General features: G+C 43.9%; 1 protein-coding gene across 3 annotated transcripts in view; it reads right to left on the bottom strand.

Moving 5' to 3' along the window:
- SLC16A1 (solute carrier family 16 member 1) overlaps nt 1-7,904 on the bottom strand; it is a 34,323-nt gene extending 26,419 nt beyond the window's left edge. Inside the window, exons 1-2 of one of the 3 annotated variants that reach the window (XM_045014775.1) lie at nt 7,832-7,875; nt 20-75 (exon numbers count right to left, since the gene is read on the bottom strand). The gene's annotated coding sequence lies outside the window, so the exon portion shown is untranslated. Of the gene's footprint in view, nt 1-19; nt 76-2,563; nt 2,633-7,831 lie in introns of those variants that run through there. The other 2 variants (XM_045014776.1, XM_045014778.1) reach the window with 2 other exon arrangements.
- Between the last annotated feature and the right edge of the window lie 3,600 nt (nt 7,905-11,504).

Raw genomic sequence — 11,504 nt, forward strand, 5'->3', positions numbered from 1 at the left:
CACTCCTTGGCTCACACACCTTGTGATGCGGATTCAGAAGATTCTCACAGACCAGGGAGATGGACTCAGCTCCTCCTGGTAGGGAAAAGGGGGGAAAAAAAGGGGAGTAGGTTAGACTGGATTACCCCTGTGGTCCCTTCTAAACCTAGGACTCTATGACATGGCTAATGAGCACCCTTTCTGTGTCAAGTGTTTGGTGACTCAGCAAATACAACCAACACTATCAACATGAACCATAACTGCCAATCTCTCATTCCAGACAAGTGAAGAGTTGATCCCATTCGCTCTAGCTACCTAGTTCTTGAATATTTCACCTTCTGATGAGGAGTGAAAAAAGAGCAGGTTTGCAACAGAATTTTAAGAGAACCAGAAGATTGAGAGGAAACACTTCCTTGGCCAAAATGCTTCCTGTTAACAAGCATTTTCCTGAAGTCACCTATTGCCAATTTGCCTTCTAACTAAATTGGGACTGGAGTGGATTAGACCATACTCTGAGGTTACCCAGGCTCACCGAATAGAAAAGTTTAGTGGTTGTAGACGATATTGCAGGTGAAGTAGCAGAGGAAAAAAAAAGTGAGGGGCTAATAGCAGAGATGTCACATGAGACCCTAGAAGGTTAAACTGCAGAGAAAAAAAGTTTCCTATTAAATGATCTTTAAAGTCTGTCCAAGCCAGTAACAGGAATCAAATCACATGACAAAAGGTGTTAAGTATCTTCAAGATTTAAACACATGCCACTAAAAAATTATATATACACATACACATATCACTATTAGGGGAATGTCTCCAGTCCACACTGCAGAGCTTGCTAAAGTAACTATATGAAGCCTTCTGTTTAATTACTGTATTTAACAAGCATGAAGCCAGACCTCTGCAGGGCAGAAATAATCAAAAGCAGATTGTTTTGCTCCTGGCCTCATAGTATGCCTAGTGCAGTTCCTTCACTTCCATGCTGCACTGGGGCTGATCTCAGATATCCACATTTCTATGGCTGGTCCATAGCTGTGCTTGTCAGCCTCTTCTGGGCCTGTGGGAAGGAGACCTAGCACCCCCTGCCTACTCCAGACAGCAGCATGTCTAGTGCACGGAGACAGCATGGTCAATTGGGCAGCTGCACATAACAAGGGAGTACCGCTAGCTGTGCTTGCCGAGCTGGGCAGCCAGGAAAAGGCCTTTCAAAAATACACAGGCAATTTCAAGGGGATGGAGGTGGCTTCCAGACTCTGTCCCCTGGGCAGTGGAGCTCACAGTAGTGACCAGTGTGGTCACTGTAAGAGAATGGGCATTGTAGGGCAACTGCTGGAAAATTGTTAGTATCGACGCTCACACCATTTCGAGCTCAGTAGGTGGCTCCATGCCACTCAGGGAGATGGTTTTACTGTGTGGCTGTAACGGGGCACTTACACCAACGGGAGACAAATTTTAGTGCAGACACATGCACAAATAGGTTGACCCCAGCTGACTTACCATTCACCCAACCTTGTAGCATAGATGAGGCTTTAGACTATCAGGGAGTGTTTTAAAGTCTCTTATGCGAGAACGTTTGATCAGAAGCAGCTCCAAGTGTTAAATATAACCCTGCACGCAACATCTCTGAATATTACATAATTGTACTCCGCCAGCTTCTAAATGGTACCTCTCATAAATGAGACACACTGACAATGGTGGGAAGAGACCCACATTTTCTTGTAAAACTACTCAATATAAACTGGTTTCATGACAGGAGGAGAAAAAAGTCATAAAAGCTGCAAATGCAACAATAAAACCAGTGCCACAATGTTTAATTGGATTCAACTTGCAGTGGAATCTCTCCTTAGCCCACATGCAGCTTTTCAAAAATACACATAAGAGTATGTGGCATTAAGTTGTGCAGGTTTTTAGTCCTGCACATGTTTCTAGGTATTTTCCACTTTAGCTGCCAGATAAGCCAGCACAAATTTAAGATCAAAGTTCAGAAGATGGGACATAAGCAAGCAAGCTTCTTTCACCACCAGGATCAGGAATCCACCAGGCCTAAGCAAAACAAGTCCAGTACCTAAGGGACCAGGACAGGTCGAGGTCATGTCCAGGGCAGCACAGGGGAGCATATAATGCAGTTGCCCAATGCAACTGGTCTGTAGATTTAATTTTTAAGTCATTATCCAGTTATTTAGTTTTCAAGCATGAGACAGAACAAAATAGAATTCTCCTCTTTTATGCTGTCAGAGATCTAAATTACAGACACCCCATCACATGTACCATGCATTCAGAACCAAAACAGGCACTGGCATATCTTCCATCCATCTTCCCACTATGCCCAGACAGTAGGTAGCCTCACATACCATGTGTCTTACAATAACAAGGTACAAAATACAGACAGACATTCTGCTTTGAACTGCCTTATTCGTTGGTTTATAAAAGGTGTAATTAAGCATGAGCAGGCGACTCTTACACTTATATAAGACATGTTCAGGTACATAGAGGCAGCAATTAAAGTAAAATTCATGTTTTACTTTCATGAGATTTCAGGCATCTCATCATCAAAAATAAAAAAAACAGCTATTTTCCATCTTCTGTGAAGTACCTTGATCAGTGTTCAGAGTTAACAGCTAGAACTGGCATCAGGAGATGAACAGTCACACCAAACCTGAGAAGGCATAGAAGGATGGTAGAAACATTTAAACAGCAATTGGACCTCAGTGGAACAGCTCCACACTTGAATGGGGTCATCCAGCAGATTTGCTGCCTCTAGGGAAGGACAAGCTGCATAAACACCATCTCGACACTGATTTAATACAGCAATGAGAACTAGCAGTTCCTTGGGCTTCCCTATCTGTCTGTATCCACATGCTATCCCTTGTCTTGTACTGAGACTGTAAACTCTCCGGGGCAGGGACAGCCTTTGTTGTGTTTGTACAGTGCCCCACAATGGGGTCCTGGTCCATGACTGCAACACATAAGCACTACTGCAATACAAATAAAAATACAGCAGCAGCAAGAGTGTCCTAGGAGACACAGATGAATTGAAAAATGGGACAGCTAAAGAGAACTTGTACAGTTTACAAAGAGTTACACTTCAAGCTTGGCTCCTAGATCTGGTTCCTCATCTACATTTTTCCAAGTTTATGAACTGTTTGCCATCTACAGCAGATTAAGGCCAGAAGTGAATCACTGTGCAGGAGGTCAGACCAGAGGAGCAGAACACAGGCCACAGAATTCCACCCAATAATCCTTATATCAAGTCCAACAATGTGTGGCTGAACTAGAGCATGTCTGTCAGAGAGCTATCCAATCTCGTTTTAAAGACTGTAAGTGATGGAGAAACCAGTAAATCTGTTGGTAAACTGCTCCACTGCTTAATTACTCTGACTGTTAAAAATGCAGGCCTTATATGTCTTAGGAGTTCTTTGAGTTATTGTAATCCATTGGAAGCCAGCCAGCCAGTTCATACACTAGTCAACAACCAAACAGATAGGTCTCCACTCTTTGTATTCTTCTCCCATGCAAGCTTTTATTACTTTTTAGCAATTTCAGTGTCAAGGCTGTAAAATGGCACAAGGGCATTAAAAGAAAAAACCCAAGTGCAATTAGGTCAGAATGGTAAAGCTCAATATTTTTATAGGACAATTCAGTTAACTCTGACTTGATCTTTACAATTCAGTCTTGTCCATTTAGCTAACACTTGAAATTTGTCAGTCATAAAAAAAACAGATTACTCTGAAGTACCGGTACTTTGTTACCAAGCTAAAAGTATACCCAAAAAATGGACTAATTCTTACAGCGTAACCAACAAAAGTCTGAAGTTTTAAAACTTGCGTTAACGTCACTTTAAGCATGGTTTGTCAATTATTTTTTGTCAAGGTCCAAATTTTTTTGGTCAAAGTATAGTCAAGGTCTAGACTCCAGAGGGAAAAAAACCCCAATGATAATAAGTAAATAAAAAGATTTCAGGGTCCATTCAAAAGCATCTGGTGGTCCAGATTTGGCCTACAGTCCGCCTGTTGACTAGCCCTGCTTTAAGCCACTTTCTTTACTTTTTACTATATGTAGAAACTTAAGACTCACAGGCTGGACACTTAGAAAATGAAGGCCTATATTCGCTTGGATAAAAAAAATTCTTACCAATCAGCCTATGCAATAGCACATGCACATCAGATATCCTGTTGTGTTAAAAACATACACTGAGATCTGCTTAGTGAGTACTTATCTGGTTCAAACTCTTTATTTAGGCTACAATGGTCTGATTTCAGGACTACTGAGCACCTGCCATTCAGCAAAATCCTGAAGCTCTGAAACTATTTAAAAAATAAAATCAGGCCATACATTTTAGCACAGGAAGCATGTGAGAGTCCAAAGAACCAGTTAAATGCTATGTCTGTACAGTAATAACAGAAAGTTCTACTCTACTCCACAGGTCATGTCAGTACATAATGAGGTACAGAGTGCAATTTGTTAGGACAATCATCAGTGACTTTTTGCTGGTGTGACAGCAAGTAGACTAAAAGGGCTCCATTCATTCTGTATACAAGATATTAAGATACAACTCACTAAAAGGCCTCACACTTGACAAGCCTGGTCAGTTTAGGTTCCAGTTGGAATTTTATTTGGAGGGATTGAGCTCTCAGACCAGAGACTCGCATAAGCAGAAAAGCTGCTGTGATATGTTAGTTTCAGTAAGATTGTTTAAATTAAGCTAGCAAGGCAATTCCCCAGAAAAGGTAAACCAGCAATATTTTCCTTCTTTTGGTACAGGGAATCAAGGAGGCTATTGGCAATGTGTGCACTGTTGAGTCCCTGTACTCTCCCTACAGATAGGCACACAGCATTAGCCACTAAGCAAAGTATGCCACATTTTACTACTTATGACTGCAGTGCTGGTCCCTGGATTGCATCAGTCATGAGAGGACAGTGTCAAGCATTGCTCCCAACAACTCACAGATTGACAAGAACATGAACAGCTGAAGTGCCCTTCCAGAACAAGGTCTTGTGCCATCTAGACAACAAAACAGTAATTGCCTTATATTGCAGTATTATATTAATAGAGCAGATACAAGCACATGGTTAAACGCAAGGGATCAAGAAGCAGGATGTACTCTGCATTTCAGGGTATTACTGATAAAAACTGCAGAAGTTCAACAGCACCTTTAACTTCCTCTAAATGAAATTCTTAGAAATGTTTCATTCGCTCCCTTCATTTCCTAAGAACCCTCTAGTATACACATTCAAGCAGTCCCTTCACTTGTCCTGTTTCAAGGCTGTCACTGTAGTAAGGATGGGTGGACACTAGTCCTGCACCTCATCAGTAGGAGTGAAAGGGGAAGTACAGAGAGAAACAAGCAGAGACCCCACTATGATATGTACCAACAGCCACCACTAAAGATCATGAATTTAACCAGTCTAAGCTTGTGATCCTAGCACAATATCAGTAGTAGAGTGAGGCAAGTTTTAGCATTGACATCCGTCACACCATAGACTCCAAGGCTGTACCAGGACTACCACGCAGGGTCGGACACGGGCACACACACTCTCTCTCTCTCTCCTGCTCACAGGAAGTGGCCAGCCAGCTATCCCCCTTTCTTGCTGTTGCAGATATTTGTATAATAAGGGCTTCTCCCTTCCAGTCCCCAAAACAGTAACTAGGTTGGTGGAAGCATACTTCCATTGATGTAGGTGCACCTACACCAGTGGTTAGGTCTCCATAGCTACAGAATCAGTGGTGTGAATTGTGCACACCCTTGAACATTGTACCTATATCAACCGAAGTTTAGGCCTAAGTTAGGATGGCAGAAAAAAATTAAGGTAGGAAACCTTGTATTTTTAAAAGTTTCAAAGATTTTCTTAGTATGAAAGAAGGGAAGAAATCAGGGACAAGCAAAACATAACACACTAAGGGTACGTTTATACTTACCACGCGGGTCGACGCGGCGAGTTCGACTTCTCGGAGTTCGAACTATCGCGTCTGATCTAGACGCGATAGTTCGAACTCCGGAAGCGCCGCGGTCGACTCCGGTACTCCACCGCGGCAGGAGGAGTTGGCGGAGTCGACCTTGGAGCCGCGGAGTTCGCTTCCGCGGTGTCTGGACGGGTAAGTCATTCGAACTAGGGTAGTTCGAATTCAGCTACGTTATTCACGTAGCTGAATTCGCGTACCCTAGTTCGACCCCGGGGCTGTGTGTAGACCAGGGCTAAATGCCTCAGGATGTAAGTGCGCTGAGCCTCCAAAAATATCCAGCAGATTTAAAAATGAATTTAAGAGAGAAACAGGATTAGCAAATTGGGTACAGTAGACAAATCAAGAGCCGAAACATCCACTGCTCTATCATAGGGAGAGACGATTCCACAGATGTATCATTTTTTCCTGTTTCTCTTCCCCTTTAAAAAAAATGGATATCCTTACTAGATGGAATTAGGAGTTCAGGCCTCCAGGGGTAAGCTAGCACCTAAAGAACAAGGGTCCTGTTTAAGTGACAAGTCATTTGACTTCTGTAGTAGTTTTCAGAGGATTTGAAAGGATTTTATGAAAATTAAGCCTTAGTACCTCTGTGATATAGGCAAGTAGTATCCCCAAATTGATGGGGGGGGGAAATGAGGCAAACAGAGGTTAAGCAACTTGCCTACAGTCCCACAGCAAGTCAGTGGTCGATCCAAGAGGAGAACCCAGAACTCTGTTTTATGAATTAACTGCTGGACCACACTTATTACTGAAGAAAGCAACACAGTGTATAGGATTTCAGCGGAATGCTGTCTAAGCAGGAAATATCAGTATCTCCAAGGCTCAGACAGTTACAGAACTGAAGAGGCACTAGACAAATCCTTTCCAAAAGTAAATGGAGAAATTTTATTTGACTCAACCCAGAGCACATCCCTTACAGGGATCAAAAACCTGTTCTAAAAAGAGCCAGATTGGTGATTTTGAAGCTATTATTGCTTTGCAGCTTGGAATCACAAGTTCTTTCCTAGAGGAACACCAGCAATGCACCCGAAAAGTGAGGTTTGCCTCCTATAAACTTTGTCATGTATCAAGTGCTGAAACTGTACTTTATGCTTTTCATTCCAGTGAGCACATCTGTGCCAAAGTTAAGAAGAGAGTCATCCACTGCCAATTAAGCCATCTATATTAAAACATTTTGATGATAGTACAGTGCACTAGATTAATAGCCCTTACATAGAAATCCTCCGGTTTTGCCCATATGTAGCAAAGAGGTACAGCATGGGAAGCATCAGGGCAACCTTCCCGCTGTCTCCCATTCCTCCCAGACACAGCCCGTCCCCGCAGCATGGGGCTGTAATGGAATCAATACCTTTGGAGGCAACAAAGCCTCCTATTAACTCACTCCCACACCAGCCAAATCCCCTTCCAACTGATGCCTTAGCAGCTAAGGGCCCCATGTCCCACTCCACAAGCCCTGTGAGCTCCTGTGCCCCCTGACCTGGGACCAGAGCAAACTGAGGCCCCAGAAAGCAAGCATCCGAGATAGGGGCCCTCAGCCGGCCTGAGCATGGATGCCCCACCAGTGAGCTCTTACCTAGCCAGAAACCCACAGCCCCCACTCCCCAGCCCCACATCAGGCTTCCACAGCCATCCCCACACCCAGCCCCTCTAAGTCTCCTGTGACTCACCCCCCCATCAGGCTCCCCTCCCCCCATCCCTGTGACCCCCCCCATCCCATCCTGCCCCTATAACCCCCCTCATCCCATCCTGCCCCCAACCCCAGTACTTATAACCCCTTCCCACCCCCGTCCTGCCGCCTCCCCGTCTCCAGCCCGCCCAACCCATCTCACGCTCCCCCCCACCCCCTGGCCTCAGGCCGGTCCCGAGCCCGCCACGTGGGGAGCGACCCCGCGGCCCTACCTGTGCACACCGCGCGGCCCGCGCTCTCCGCCAGCGGATCTGCTCTCAGCCGGCTCGCGCCCGCCCCGGCTCCTTAAGAGCCCGACCGGGATCCCCTGCGGGAGGCGGGGCCAGCCCGGTGGCGCGGCGCGGCGCGGGGCGGAGCTGGGGCTGCCCTCAGGGGGGGGCAGCGCTCTCGGGGGTCGGGCCTGGGGAGGGGGCCAAGGGGGAGCTGCCCACTCACAGCGGGGGGGGGTTCGATCCTTTTTGGTCAAGATCCAAATTTCTTGACAGAGCCAAGGTCCAGACGCCAGAAAAACATAATTTAAAAGGCCAACAACGAGAATAAGTCAACGGGAAGAGTTCAGGGGCTGTTCAAGTGTCCCCCTGGCTTTGTGGCCCGCACACCTGTAGGCCAGGGGTTCTGCCGGGCCCCCAGCTGGCTATGCGGGGGGGCCATGGCTGAGGACCCCCCCGGCAGACCCCCTCTCTTACAGAGCAGCCTCTTCAGAGCCAGACACAGAGAGTGGCACCACGTGGCCGGGCACAGGGCCCGTGTCTGGGGCTAGCAGCGAAACAGCGTTTCTGTTTGGTGAAAAGTTTAGAGATTTTGACATTTGTTTTTCATTCTGATGTGGCATGAAAACAGAAACCTTCTGACAATTTTTGTAAGACAACCTCACACACAAAAGAGCCCCACCGGAGCTCGCTAACAGCCCTATGATTAGGGCAGCAGGTCTCAAGTGTGGGTATGTGTACCCTTAGGGCAGGGGTAGGCAACTTATGGCACGTGTGCCAAAGGCGGCACGCGAGCTGATTTTCAGTGGCACTCACACTGCCTGGGTCCTGACCACTGGTTTGGGGAGCTCTGCATTTTAATTTAATTTTAAATGAAGCTTCTTAAACATTTTAAAAACCTTATTTACTTTACATACAACAATAGTTTAGTTATATATTATAGACTTATAGAAAGAGACCGTCTAAAAACATTTAAATGTATTACTGGCACGCGACACCTTAAATTAGAGCAGTGGTTCCCAAACTGGGGGTTCGTGAAATGTTACAGGGGGTTCTCAGGGAAAAAAATTTCCTAATGGTGGACAGAGCTGTTCCTAGGGACCCCGGGCAGCACGGGGCCAGCAGCCTGGAGCCCCTGGACTTCCAAGAGCTAAGCAGATCAAAGCAAGCATATCTATTACACTGAGGAGATTTCAACTTCAAGACTCCTTATAAGAAATGGAAAGGGAGGTGGAAATTTTTTGCTGTTTTAAAAATTAAATAGGCAGCTAGTATTGTTTTAAAAATTATGATAAGTTTAAGCTTTGTTTTAAAGTACATTGTTTGCCTGAACTGCTCAAGACCTGAATGCTTATGTAGGAGGAACGCTTTGAGTTGGCTTCTTAAATACCTTCATGTTGTTTCATATCTGACACTCCTTGATGAAAAATAGGAGCCTTGTCTTGTAACAGGCTTATTCAAAGTGATACAAGCTATGAAAGTGAGATCTTGGAAGAGTGTTGCCGTGTTCACAATGTACTAAAAATGTCATGATAAATAATAATTAATAATAAATAGTGTATAATAAGCATGTCATAAAAACAAATTTTATATTTCCAAGATCACTACTTTTATAATTTATACTCAAGTAAAGAAGAAAATCGCCTGGAAATATTCATTTTCAGGAGGGGGTTCACGAGACTTGACATTTTAGTGAAAGGGGTTCACATGTTGTTAAAGTTTGGGAACCACTGAATTAGAGTGAATAAATGAAGACTCGGCACACCACTTGTGAAAGGTTGCCAACCCCTGCCCTAGGGGAACACAGAGATCTCCCAGGGGGTACATCAACTCATCAAGATATTTGCCTAGTTTTACAACAGGCTACATAAAAAGCACCAGCAAACTAAAATTTCATACAGACAATGACTTGTTTATACTGCTCTAGAAACTATACACTGAAATGTAAATACAATATTTATATTCCAATTGATTTATTTTATAATTACATGGTAAAAATGAGAAAACAAGCAATTTGTCAGTAACTGTGTGCTGTGACGATTTTGTATTTTTATGTCTGATTTTGTAAGCATGTAGTTTTTCATTGAGGTGAAAGTTGGGGTACACAAGACAAATCACACTCCAGACTGGAAAGATTGAGAGCCACTGGGTTAGGGTATACCCTGGGGATGTGGGAGACCCCAGTTGTTCTGCCTGGTCTCAGAGCCACTGAGCGATTGACTATTCAGGGGTCTCTCTTCTCTCTTGCTTTGACCAGGAATTCTATTATGGACCTTAGAAACATTTCACAGCAAAAGTTTTGTCAAAACTGATATATTTCTGTGAAATGTTTCAGTTTCAACAAATTGACATTTTCTAATGGAAACACATTTTAGTCAAATGTTCCTGTCCAGCCCTAATCATTTTAGCTGTGTGATAGAATGAGGAGCCAAGCCAGCCCTGTTGGTGTTTGAACCTTTGGTTACAGCACATTTCATGGAATCATCCTCCCACCTTCAAACAAGGGCCTCTATTGCTCATTTGGGGGCTTCCAGGTTTGGTCTTCTACTGGGGGGCAATGAACTCCTATCTGGTAATTTGCCACCAGGCACCTTTCAAGAGATGACTCTAAGCAGTGGGGAGTGTGCCAGTGGCTTGTTTGAACAAAAGGCTTTAAGGACTCTTTGATTTTAATAGTTTAATAGCAGCCTCTTATGAATGCATAAATATTACCTGTCAGCAAATAAAGCACTTCATGTATTTTTTGGATTTGCCCCATGCACAGAAATGGACCAGATCGGGCTTGTATACTTAGAATAAAGGAAGATTAATGCTTCCATTATTTCATCAGAATCAGCATACCTCATTCCCTGTTATATGAGGCATGAGTGTTAATGTTAATGTGTTTACTGGCATATGACACTTTAGCTAGCCATGAGGCACTTCAAATGTCTGTTAAATTTCCATGCAACATACGAGTATTTTTTTTAAGTTGTGTATTACCTACAAAAGACCAGGTCTCTGCTTATTGTCTAATTAGAAAAACTGAGGGAAATGGGAAAGAGACAAAATAAAATGTCATGAATAAGCAACAAGTGAGGCAATCGTGTTGTTCTGCCGTTTTTTCTCTACATGAAAGATTAGATAATCAAGTTATTAGATTATCCCATTGTGCTCCAAATGCACCTCAGACATGTTGTCTGGGGTTTGTCTTTATTTACAAGGAAACTAAAACCAATATAACATACATTGAAAAGCAAGAAAGCTTTGCCTCTATGCATCCGTTTTCAGAGACTCGGTTGTGCTGTACCTTTGAGCTCTTTTATTGTATCAGTGTGTTGTATTGTATGAGTCTGTTCCCACCTTTTGCTCTGAGGTGCTGGAAAAACAGAATTTTCAAACTTTTCTACGTCACTCTGTTTTTCCTTAGCAGCTGATAATTTCTTGATCATTCAAGATGGGGGCCATAGCTGTTAATACTAAGTTCTGTCTCCACCCAACAAGAGGGGATAAGTGCATGGCACTCTGAAGCACCACACCACTCTTCCTTAAAACAGAGCCCCAGTTAGCTTGCATATAAATTCTGTGACTTTGATCCATTCCTCCCTACTAGGGATCCCAATTTGAGCTAATCCATGGCATTTCTAATCAGTGTATCACCGTAGTATCCAGGCACTTAGGAGTCCAGTGCTTTTGT

Source organism: Mauremys mutica, chromosome 4 (assembly GCF_020497125.1).
Source record: "Mauremys mutica isolate MM-2020 ecotype Southern chromosome 4, ASM2049712v1, whole genome shotgun sequence".
Lineage (NCBI taxonomy): Eukaryota > Metazoa > Chordata > Testudines > Geoemydidae > Mauremys > Mauremys mutica.